Genomic DNA, 10,686 nt, shown 5'->3' with positions numbered 1-10,686 from the left:
TGCTGGGGTGCTGGCCACACCCTGGGGTATCTGGCTGTTTCACTTCACTGTCCAGACCCTGTGGAACCATCAGGCACCACTTGGAGCTGGCAAATGCTGTTCGAGGCGGATCCGAGTCGACTGTCTGAAGCTCCCAAGAACTTAAAGCACCTACTCCTTTTCCCATCGCCACAGCGGCGCCTGGACAGCCTCTTCCTAGCCGATTTTCTAGAAGGCGCAGGTGGTTGACTATTGAGGACAATCAATAGTAAAAAGAGAAACAACAAATTTGTAGCGAACTAGTAAAGGCTGTCTCCTGAGAAGGCAAGGAATAGTGACAGGGGAAAGATCACGAGGGCCAGATGAAAACGGGAGGGGAGTAAATGAGAAGAAAGGAAGGACGGTGTGTGCTGAGCGAGAGGAAGCTGACTTCTCCATCTGACCCGCACGCTGCAGCAAACAGGACATTTAGAGAGGGAGAGCAGACAGACAAGCAGGTTTCGGAGCAATGAAAAAAAGAAAAAAGAAAGCGGAAAATTCTTTCTCTGTTCCCTGACTGTCTGGTCCAAGGAATACTGAAGCTAGATTTGATTTGAAAGGAGTTGTCAGTCTCCAAAAGACATCCCACTGGGAGAGAGGAGATGAAGAAGAGGAAGACTGAGTGGGCACGAGTGAGCTAGAGAAAGAAGATCCGAGGCCTGAATACACTGGCATCCCAGGGATCCAGGGAGAATCAGACTGAGTGGGCACAAGCTGTTTCAGTATGTCGTCACAGGAGGACAGAGGCCAAGGGCTCTGAGCCTGAGAGAAACAGTCACCTGGCACTAGGACTTTGAGAAAAGCCAGAAGGGGAGGAGAGGACTGTGCCCGAGAAAGGAAGCCTCACATCCAGGTCAGAGGTGGATAACCCTGCCAGAGACTCAGTTGTTGATATTGAATGAAAAGTGAACACTAAAGCAGATTTATTGCGGGTGGAAGAGAACAGATCAGAAAGCAATAGCTACGGATATTTGGGCCAGATCTACGAGTTTAGAAGCCCTTAAATCCGGCTCTGACTGTAAAAGCTGCAGGTATAAATGATGCCAAAGTTCCGACGAGTGAGGCAGACAAGTGAGACCCAAGGGTCTGTAATTCCTAGGGTCCCAGGAACTCAGAGAGGGTTGGTTTCGAGAGGGCACAGGCTGCCTCAGTGATTCGTCAAACACAGAAGAGGGGCCAGGAACTCCGAACGGGGAAAGCCGGGATTGCTTAGTACCGGGGATCAACGAGGACAAAAGGCGAGAAACCACGCTTGAGAGACGTGTCTTCACTCGTGGAAATGGCCAGAGGAAAAGAGGGGGCTCTCCCATGGTACCGGTTAGCTGGAGAAGCGAGACTGTTGTATGTGGACCTGGTTCCAGGGTCCTGGTGTACCTTAGATAGCCAGAGGGCAGGAGGAAGCGCCAGGAGAGCTTTTCCCGGACAGGGAACCAATGCTGTAATTTTAAAAATGCCAAGAAGTCGTACCGTGCAACAGGCTCACATGGGAGGTTTATTGGAAGAACAGAGAGAAGGGGGCAGAAGAGAGGGGCAGAGAACAGTTCCTTGGGACAAGAGTGGTGGAAGAGGGGTAAGGGGAGAGAGAAAAGAGAGCTAGGTGGTCAGGCCCCCCTTTTAAAAGGAAGTGTAGCGAATGTGCACAGGAGGCGCTCTTAGTGGACACATCCTGTCAAGACCACAAGGGCAGGCCAGCACAGATGCCTGAATACTAACAAATACTGTGTTCATTAAGTTACAAGATGAAGCCGGGCGGTGGTGGCACACGCCTTTAATCCCAGCACTTGGGAGGCAGAGGCAGGCAGATCTCTGTGAGTTCGAGACCAGCCTGGTCTACAAGAGCTAGTTCCAGGACAGGCTCCAAAACCACAGAGAAACCCTGTCTCGAAAAACCAAGAAAAAAAAAAAGTTACAAGATGATGGTGTTTAATTTTGTTTGATTTTGGTTTGTTGTTGATTTTCTTTCCTTTTAAACTCTATTTTTTGTTGGTTTTTGTTTTTGTTTTAATTAGACTAGCCTTGAACTCACAACAATACTCTGTCTTAGCCTCTCAATTACTAGATTATAGGCATGCACCATCACACCTACCTTGGTATTTTATTTATTTATTAATAAGACACAACTTTCTCATTTAGCCCAGGCTGGCCTAAACTCATGATACAACAAATAATGATCTTGCCCTCCTGATCCCCTGTCTCTCCCTTCCCAATCTGGGATGACAGGCATTGACCACCACATCTGGATTTGTTTGTTTTATTTTCCATGGTGCTAGGGACCAAACCCAGGGCTTTGGGAATAGCAGGGAGCACTCTGTGAACTGAGTGACACCCCGGCCTGACATTAGGATTTAGAAGCTAACATTGAGAGCTGGAAGAGATGGAGATGCATTGTAGGGAGAGATGCGCTGATCCAGTTTCAGGTGACGATGCTTTCCTTTCTGAGGTGTAACTCAGAGCCTCAGGTATGATGCTTTTACATTTTATTACTTTGCATGTGCATATCTGCAAGTATTGGTATGTTTGCACATGTGTGTGGATGCATCTGAAGACCAGACATTGATATCAGGGGTCTTCTTTAATCATTCCCTACCTATTTTGTTAGGTAGGGTTTCACAATGTAGACCAGTCTGGCTTTGAACTCAGAGATTCACCTGCCTCAGCCTCCCGAGCGCTGAGTTTAAAACGTGCCACCCTGTCCAGCCCCTTTTTAAAATATATATATCAATTCAGCTGGACTGGCTAGCAGTTCCAGAGATCTTGTCACTGGGACCACAGGCTTTTCACTGCAGACGCTGGAGGCTGGAACTCAGATCTTCATGCTCGCCCACCAAGGGCTTTACTAACAGGACTACATCTTCCAACCCCAGGATGCTTTTTAATCCAAGAGCTCACTCAAACCCAGGCCAAACTCTAAACCAGGTGTATACAAAACTTAAGAATATAATTAAACTTTACAGAAAATAAAAAAAAAAATAAGAAAAAAGCCTGAGCCAACCAAACAACAGCAGCATAGATTCTTTCTCAGACATGACTGTGAGTCAGAGAGAGACATTAACCGGCTTGCCAAGCACAGAGGCGCATGCTTGTAATCCCAGCCCTTAGGAAATGCAGGCAGGAGAATGAAGAGCTGAGGCCCGCCTTCTCTACTGAGATCCTGTCTCTAAAGAAAGAAAAACAAATAAAGACCCTCCTACCCCCCACAAAATAGAAAGAAAAATTAGCTACTTCAGAGGGTGCAGGAGAGGAGACCGGAAATCTCCCTGGATGTTTTGGAAAAAGAACAATGGGATGGAAGCTTGTTCTCTAGAAACTAAAAGGCATTGTATAGTGTCTGAAGTCCTGGGGGGCCTCGGTAGAGACTAGAAACTAAAAGGCCTTATATGCAGTGTCTGAAGTACTTGGGGGGAGGGCTGGGTAGAGACTGTAGAAACTAAAGACAAACGCAAGAGGTTCTGTAAAAAAGAAAGGCAGAAGCTGGGTTGTGGTCACAGACTGCTTTAATCCCAGCATTTGGGAGGCAGAGGCAGGAGGATCTCTGTGAGTTTGAGGTCAGCCTGGTCTACAGAGCGGGTTTCAGGACAGTCAGGCCTATAGAGAGAGACCTTGTTTCAAAACAAAACAAAACAGGAAATGTAGGCTGAGTGACAAGGCATGGTTTCAGGAGACTGAGCCAGAAGTTTGTTGGGCTCAGTGGGTAAGGACAATTGCTGACAAGTTGGAGTTGGATCCCCACGTTGTCCTCTGACCTCCAGGCTTGCACCATGGTTTGCACACCCACACACATGGACACAGACAAATAAATGTTTAAAAAGAAAAGGTAATGACAAATTGGGCTACAAAGTTACATATTGAGACCTACCTCAAAACAAGCCAAACCTGCTTAGCTATGAACAGTGTTGCTGAGTGCCATAGTGGAAACATTGACCGTGGAACTGGCAAACACTGTGCTGTATTTAGAGGTAAGGGAGCAAGAGCAGGCTGGATTGGAGAGCAAATGTTCTCATCCATGGGGAGTTGGTGAATAGTGAATGAATAATAAGTAAGACCTAGTGTCAAGAGATGGCAGACTGAATATTTTAAAATATAGAAATAAATGGTAATTGGAGAAATAAAATTAATGACTATTTGCCTCTGGAGAGAAGGGAAGGGAAGAAAAGAAGAAGTGGGGAGGAAGAGGAACAGTCACAACTTCATTATTCCCCTGTAGCCGCCAGTGGGCTTTTTGTTCCCAGACAGGGTTCCACCTTGCTGCCCTGGCTGTCTTGGAACTCACTGCAGAGATCCGCCTGCCTCTACCTCCCCGCGTCCACCTCAACAAGCGCTCCTAACTACTAAGCCAACTCACCAATCCCAGGATAAAAGCTGTGTAAACAAGAGAACTGCACAGATCAGTAAGAAGTGAGAAACCTAAATGTTATCATTTAAAAAATAGCCGGAAGGAGTCATGCCATACAACAGGGCTCACGTGGGAGGTTTATTGGAAGAGGGAGGGGGACTAGAAAAGGGGACTGAGAAGGTGGCTGAGAGTGGGCAGAGACCTGTCTCTGGACACAAGGGTGGTGGGGGAGAGAGGGGGAGGGAGAGAGGAAAGAGGGAGCGAGAGAAAGGAGAAAGGGAGAGAGGGAAAGAGAGAGAAAGAGATGGGAGGTGGGCAAGGCCCATCTGGGAAGTAGCGAAGGTGCACAGGAGGTGCTCTCAGCGGCTGCAGCTGAGGACCCTGTCCAGATCCCACAGGCAGGCCAGCGCAGATGCCTGAATACTAACACTAAACTCGAAAGAAATATGAGCAAAACAAATGAGCAGACGTTCAAGGAGGACTCCCAAGTGTAAGCAGTTCGCAGAGATGAGAAGCACAGGGTAAGCAGGGTGGTTCAGCGGGGAAGGGGCTTAAAGACAAGCCAGGAGACTAGACTTTGAGTTCCAGGACCCAGAAGGTTGACGGACAGAGCTGACTCTGGCAAGTTGTTCTCTAATCCTCACGTATGTAATAATCCTCACATATGTAGTAATCCTCACGCATGTAATAATCCACATGTATGTAGTAATCCTCACGTATGTAATAATTCTCACGTATGTAATAAAAAGACAAATGAAAATCTCTATGAGCCGGGCGGTGGTGGCGCACGCCTTTAATCCCAGCACTCGGGAGGCAGAGGCAGGTGGATCTCTGAGAGTTCGAGGCCAGCCTGGTCTACAAGAGCTAGTTCCAGGACAGGCTCCAAAGCTACAGAGAAACCCTGCCTCAAAAAACTAAAAGAAAAAGGAAAAAAGAAAATCTCTATGAGATGCCATTTCTGTTTTTGTTCTTTTAAAATAATGAGGCTGGAGAGGCATCTTAGTGATTCAGAGCACTTTTGCTCTTCCAGAGAACCAGGACCACACCTCAGCACTGGCATGGTTACCCCAGCTTACAACCTGTAAAGGAGACTCTGCTTTGGTTTCCCGGTTACCCGACCCGAGTTATCACACAGAAACATATTAATTACAACACTGTTTGGCCAATGGCTCAGGCATAGTCCTAGCTAGCTCTTATATCTTAAATTATCCCATTTCTATTTTTTAAAAAGATTTATTTATTATGTATACAGTATTGTGTCTGCCTACAGGCCAGAAGAGGGCACCATATCTCATTACAGATGGTTGTGAGCCACCATGTGGTTGCTGGAAACTGAACTCAGGACCTTTGGAAGAGCAGGTGGTGCTCTTAACCACTGAGCCATCTCTCCAGCCCCTATCCCATTTCTATTAATCTATGTATCACCTTGAGGCTGTGGCTTACAGGTGAAGTTCTGGGTGTCTTTCTCCTTCTGGAGCTACATGGCATCTCTCTGACTCTGTCTTCTTTCCTCCTCTATCTCTGCTTGGGCTTCCCACCTATCTCTATTCTGCCCTGACAGCAGTCAATATAGTTTCTGTATTAACCAATGGTAATAACCATATTCACAGCATACAGAGGAGCATCTCATATCAACAACCATCTATAACTTCTATTCCAGAGGATTCCATGACCTAATTTGACTCCATGGTCACTGGACATGCAGATGGTATACAGAAAACATACACACAATAAAATAAAACTAAAAGAAATTTAAAAAATAGTAAAGTCTTTTAAAAGTGGTGTCTTACTGAGGATCTCTATTACTGTAACAAAACACCATGGCCATGAAGCATGTTGGGAAGGAAAGAATTTATTTGGCTTACACTTCAGCATTGTTGTTCATCACTGAAGGAAGTCAGGACCAAAGCTCAAACAGGACAGGATTCTGGTGGCAGGAGCTGATGCAGAGGCCATGGAAGGGAGCTGCTTCCTGGCTTGCTTCCCTTGGCTTGCTCAGCTCACCTTCTTAGAACCCAGGTCCAGCAGCCCAGGGATGGCACCACCCACCATGGACTGGCCCCTATTGATCACTAACTGAGAAAACGCCTTACTGCTGCATCTGAAGGAGGCATTTCCTCAGTGGAGGCTCCTTCCTCTGATGACTCTAGCCTGTGTCAAATGACACACAAAACTAGCCATCTTTCATTGTCTCTGTCCTCCAGTGTGGAAGATACATACACATTGTCTTCTTCCCAGTAGCTCCCTTTGTTAGTTCTCCAGACTTAAGGAAGTCTAAATTGATTATCTTAGGATTCCTTGCACTTACTTAGCATTTAGTTATGTGGTTTTTTTTTATAAATAGGAGTAACTTTTTTTAAATATTTATTTATTTATTATGTATACAATGTTCTGTGTGTATGCCTGCAGGCCAGAAGAGGGCACCAGAGTTCATTACAGATGGTTGTGAGCCACCATGCGGTTGCTGGGAATTGAACTCAGGACCTTTGGAAGAGCAGGCAATGCTCTTAACCGCTGAGCCATCTCTCCAGCCCCTTATGTGTTGTTTAAACGTCTGTGCGTGTTTTGCCTCAGTGTATGGCTGTGCGTCATGACATGTAGTCCCTGTAGAAGCCAGAAGAGAGAGTTGGATTCCTTGCAACTGGGATTACAGTTTATGTGGGTGCTAGGAATTGAACTCTGATCCTCTCCAAGAGCAGTAAGTGCTCTTAATTGCTGAGCCATCTCTCTAAGCCCTTATGTGGGTTTTAAAGAATCCAATGAATTAGGTGCTATTATTTTTTATAAAGCAACACTCATCTAGATTTCTATGAATCTACAAATTTCTTTGCTCTCCACCTCCTCCTCTCCTCCCTGTTTTTGTTTCCTTCTCTTTGGACTGGAGAGGTAACTCAGCAGTTAAGAGAACTTATTGCTCTTGCAGAGGTTCAGGGTCCAGTTCCCAACACCCACATGGCCAATCACAACTGTCCATGGCTCTAGTTCCAGGGGAATCAGATGCTTCTTTGGACCTCTGTGCACACTAGGCACCCACATGTGCTCACAACCATCTGTAATGAGATCTGGTGCTCTCTTCTGGCCTGCAGGGATACTTGCAGGCAGAACACTAAATACAGAATAAATAAATTTTTAAAAATAACTAAATAAATAAATAACTAAATAACTAACTAACTAACTAAATAAATAAATAAAATGTGAAGATAGTCTAAATGCCCGGTGTTGTAAGCTGGGGAGTGAGTCCGCCTCGTAGGGTCTTGAAGAAACCATTCCTATTCTGCTATAGAAGTTATGCTCACAGAAGCAGGTGGAATTAAAGGATTTGTTAGACAATACAGATACTAGAAGAGGGAGGAGCCCAGCTTGGCCATGGAAAGTCCCCTGAAAGTCTCTCGTTTGGGGGCAGAGACATCTCAGCGGTTAAGAGTACGCACTGCTCTTGCCCAGCTCCAGTTGTTTCCAGCGCTCAGGTCAGATGGCTCAGCCGCCTGGAACTCCAGCTCCAGGGTATCTGCTGCGTCCTTCTAAGCTCTGGCACCTGCAGTCTCATGTGCACCCCCCCTCACACACACACAATTCAAAGAGAAAAATCTGCTCATGGCAGGAAGGCAGAACGACCCCTTATTGAGGGCCATGCGTGCGCAGTCTGTGACCTGAGGGAAGCGTTGCTGCTGAGTCACTGCGTGGAGTCGTGGTAATGTATAAAGGTGTCTCTTTTCATTTATGTTGCTATAGTGAAGGCGCAAGACTGAGTCATTTATAGGCAGAAGAAATTATTTTCTTGTACTTCTTATGATGGCTATTCCTGGTGGTCAACTTGACTGTATCTGGAATGAGCTATAATCTAGAAGTGGAGGGCACACTTGTGATCTGGACTTTAAGGCAGGATGACAACATGCCTTTGATCTGATCCTGAGGCAGGATGACACATACCTTAATCAGGAGGGGTGTTCTTTTCCTGCTTGTCTATCCCCTCCTTCTCCAAGATTCCAGCAGAATAGCTGAGACACCCAGCCTTGTGGGACTGAGTAGATCCTAGATTCTTGGACTTTCCATTCATAGCTAGCCATTGTTGGAGTGCAGCGTGTAAGTCACCCCAATAAATTCCCTTATGTGTGTGTGTGTGTGTGTGTGTATATTCATTCTATAAGTTCTGTGACTGTAGAGAACCCTGAACAATACAGTTCTAAAGGATGAAAAGTTCATGATCAAGAAACTGGCCAATTGGGACTGGAAAGATGGCTCAGAGTTTAAGAACATTGCCTGCTCTTCCAAAGGTCCTGAGTTCAATTCCCAGCAACCACATGGTGACTCACAACCATCTGTAATGAGATCTGACATCTGACGCCCTCTTCTGGCCTTCAGGCATACATGGAGACAGAACACACACACACACAGAGAGAGAGAGAAAGAGAGAGAGAGAGAGAGAGAGAGAGAGAGAGAGAGAGAGAGAGAGAGAGAGAGAGAGAGAAAGACTGGCTAATTGATATCTGTAAGTGTTGCTGAGGAATATTATTTTAAGGTGTCTGACTTTGGTTTATGCTGCATTTGTTTAACTCTGTGAAGCTGTGATTCTTTGCCTATCTAGAACACCTGATGGTCTAATAAAGAGCTGAATGGCCAATAGCGAGGCAGGAGCAAGGACAGGTGCAGCTGACAGAGTATTAATATAAGGAGAAACGAGGACGAGGAGGCGTGATGAAGAGGACATCAGGGGCAAAAGGTAGTCGCGATGGCGTAAGTTAAGAAAAGCTGGCGGGAAACAAGCCAAGCTAAGGCTGAACATTCATAACTAACCTAAACCTGGAAGCTTAGTTTGAGGGAGGTGGGCCCCTCCCTCAAAAAGCCAAAATAATAAAAGATCACATTACAGTTGTTCGCTGCTTTCTAGACAGTGCTTTTATGGCCTCCAGCAGGGGAGGAACACTGTGTCCTCTGTGGCAGAAGTGATGGGAGAGAAAAGGAAGGATCTCTCTGTTAGTTTTCTAAAGTACTAATCCAAACTGGGTGTGGTACACACCTGTGGTCCTGAAACTTGGGTGGGGAGGCAGGAGGATCAGAAGTTCAAGGACATCCTTGGCTATGTAGCAAGTCTGAGCCTAGTTTGGCTAGGTGACAGTATGTCTCAAATTAATGAATTAATAAATAATTAAAACATTTGTTTATAAACTTTCCATTTCCCATAAGACTCTAATACCACCAGCAATGGTGATTACACTTTGACACACACCTTGTAGAGGGGGGAGCCATGCCTGGGCTTAGCTGGTAGAGAGCTTGCCGAGATGCAGATTCCTAGAGCTCATAAGCCTGGGCATTTGGGCAGGGCGGTGCAAGGCTATAATCCCAGTACCCTGGAGGTGGAGGCAGAAGTTCAGAAATTCTCGACTACAAAACAAGTCTGAGGCCAGCCTGGACTATCTGAGATTCTTGTCTCTGAAACTTTAGAAAAAGTTAAAATTTAAAAAATAGGAGGAGGGGAGGCTGGAGAGATGGCTCGGAGGTTAAGAGCATTGCCTGCTCTTCCAAAGGTCCTGAGTTCAATTCCCAGCAACCACATGGTGGCTGACAACCATCTATAATGGGGTCTGGTGCCCTCTTCTGGTCTGCAGGCATACATACAGACAGAATATTGTATACATAATAAATAAATAAATATTAAAAAAAAATAGGAGGAGGGAAAATGCAGTAAGAGGGAAAAGGGAAAGGAAAAGCCTTGGGAGCGTTTTGTTGTTGTTGTTTTTAATTGTATTTTATGTGCATGCGTGCGGGCAGGTATGTGCACCACATGTGTGCAGTGCTCACAGAGGCCAGGAGAGGGCCATGGATGTTCTGGAACTGCAGTTATAGATGTTGTGAGACATTATGTGGGTACTAGGAGTCTAACCAGGGTCCTCTGTAAGAGCAGCAAGTGCTCATAACCTGTAAGTCATCTCCCCAGTCCTAGAAACATGGGTTTTCCTTTTTATTTGTATGTAGTTGTGTTGGTTTGTTCTTATTGTTGTTTTGCTTTTCTGAGACAGAGTCTCACTATGTGACCCTGGCTGTCTTAGATCTCACTATGTAGACCACGCTGGTCTGAAACTCATAGAGATATGTCTGCCTATGTCTTTTAAATGCTGGGATTAAAGACACGCACCACCATGCCCAGCATACAAACATATTGCTTAAAAATACATACTATGAAGAAGTATCCAGCAATAGGCCGTAACTACAGTCATGGTTTGACTATGAAATGATACTACAGGCTGGTGTGTTGAAGGTTTGCCTGATGGCTCTATTCTGAAAACTCTCTGGAGGAAGTAGGTCACTGAAGTCATATCCTTGGGGACTATAGCTTG

Source organism: Chionomys nivalis, chromosome 1, assembly GCF_950005125.1.
Source record: "Chionomys nivalis chromosome 1, mChiNiv1.1, whole genome shotgun sequence".
NCBI lineage: Eukaryota > Metazoa > Chordata > Mammalia > Rodentia > Cricetidae > Chionomys > Chionomys nivalis.
This window is presented reverse-complemented; position numbering follows the sequence as displayed.